We start from the raw sequence: 2,033 nt of genomic DNA, 5'->3' as shown, positions 1-2,033 counted from the left end.
GGGATCTTCCCGGACCGGGGCACGAACCCGTGTCCCCTGCATCGGCAGGCGGACTCTCAACCACTGCGCCACCAGGGAAGCCCTATCTGTGCTTTTTAATGAATGTGCACGGCCTAGAAAAGTCACACCTTAAAACTCTTCCCAGGGACTTCCCTGGTGGTCCAGTGGCTAAGACTCCGTGCTCCCACTGCAGTGGTCCCGGGTTCAATCCTTGATCAGGGAACTAGATCCTACATGCTGCAACTAAAAGATCCCTCATGCCTCAACTGAAGATCCCGCCTGCGACAACTAAGACCCGGCACAGCCAAATAAATGAATAAATATTTTTTAAAAACGCTTTAAAAAAAAAAAAAACTCTTCCCATCCAGCACCTTCATTATTGGTTCACACCTGGATTATTAGTAGTGTCTCCGGACACCTGAGTCTTCACCCAGGGTACAGATGTGAAGGGAGCAGCCCCAATGCCCAAGGCAAAAGGGGGCAGGGCCATTGAGGCAAGCAGAAAGGGACGGGGTCGGTGAGCCTGGAGCCTGTGCAGTCAGTACCTAGGACTGCTTGGGATCTTCCCGGACCGGGGCACGAACCCGTGTCCCCTGCATCGGCAGGCGGACTCTCAACCACTGCGCCACCAGGGAAGCCCTATCTGTGCTTTTTAATGAATGTGCACGGCCTAGAAAAGTCACACCTTAAAACTCTTCCCAGGGACTTCCCTGGTGGTCCAGTGGCTAAGACTCCGTGCTCCCACTGCAGTGGTCCCGGGTTCAATCCTTGATCAGGGAACTAGATCCTACATGCTGCAACTAAAAGATCCCTCATGCCTCAACTGAAGATCCCGCCTGCGACAACTAAGACCCGGCACAGCCAAATAAATGAATAAATATTTTTTAAAAACGCTTTAAAAAAAAAAAAAACTCTTCCCATCCAGCACCTTCATTATTGGTTCACACCTGGATTATTAGTAGTGTCTCCGGACACCTGAGTCTTCACCCAGGGTACAGATGTGAAGGGAGCAGCCCCAATGCCCAAGGCAAAAGGGGGCAGGGCCATTGAGGCAAGCAGAAAGGGACGGGGTCGGTGAGCCTGGAGCCTGTGCAGTCAGTACCTAGGACTGCTTCCAGTCCTCCTGTGGACTGAAGACGTGGTACCCAAGGCACTGCAAGACTGGGCTGGAGAAGTTGCTGGAATGGAGGGCCACCCCTGCCTGGCCTGGGAGGGCAGGAAGCCCTGGCCCAGAAGTGAAATTCTGAGGCCTGGCTCATGCACGCCGCCTGGTTCACACTGGACCCCGTCACTTAGATAAACAGCCCTACCTTGCAGGCAGAGCGTGAATTGTAGGAGGCGAGGTGGCGCATATACAGCATTCGGTATAATTCCTAGCACACACAAGGCACTCAATAAATGCAGCTGTGATTACTAGGAATAAACACATGCCCATCAGCACCGGCCCTCCTGGCTAAGCCCAGCACCCCAGTCATCTGGTGCCAGAAAAGGGATGAGCCATCACGGTGCTCAGCCGGCAATCCCCTGTCTTGTTCCTTGCTGGATCCTGCTAAACATGCAAGCAGAAAAAAATTTTTCCACCCCCAGAGCAGTTTCTAGATGTGCTACCTTGGTCAAAGCAAGCTGCTAATTAACATGGGTGAGAAATGCCCAGATGATACCATCAAAAGTACCCCCAGCTGGTTGGGGGTGTTTGTTTTGCTTCCCATCAATTCTGCTCAGAACGATGACAGTACCCAGCCAGGGTGGGAGCCACACAGGGCAGGGTGGGTCTGGGGAAGGCAGACACAGCTGGGAGTGGTGAAGTTCCCTCACACAGAGGAATGGACTCAGGTTGAGCTCCTCTATCCTCCTGTACTTTCAGACTCGCAGTGCCCAGCTGCTCTCTCCCTGCTCTGACTTACACACTTGCTCCCAGGAAGGGGTTTTCAGTAAGTCATTTACGCATTAGTATGAATTTCAGTATTCCCAGAGGCCTCCGGTTTCATCATGGAATAAAACTCTTTATTCTCTTCCCTTGAAATCCTACAGTG

General features: G+C 52.3%; 1 long non-coding RNA gene across 1 annotated transcript in view; it reads right to left on the bottom strand.

Moving 5' to 3' along the window:
- The window catches only part of LOC112409610 (uncharacterized), a 23,742-nt gene that overhangs the window by 21,113 nt on the left and 596 nt on the right, over positions 1 to 2,033 (bottom strand). The window lies entirely within an intron of this gene.

The sequence above is a fragment of the Neophocaena asiaeorientalis genome, unplaced genomic scaffold (assembly GCF_003031525.2).
Source record: "Neophocaena asiaeorientalis asiaeorientalis breed wild unplaced genomic scaffold, Neophocaena_asiaeorientalis_V1.1 scaffold312, whole genome shotgun sequence".
Classification (NCBI taxonomy): domain Eukaryota; kingdom Metazoa; phylum Chordata; class Mammalia; order Artiodactyla; family Phocoenidae; genus Neophocaena; species Neophocaena asiaeorientalis.
The sequence above is the reverse complement of the archived record's forward strand: the minus strand, read 5'-3'. Positions and strand labels throughout refer to the sequence as shown.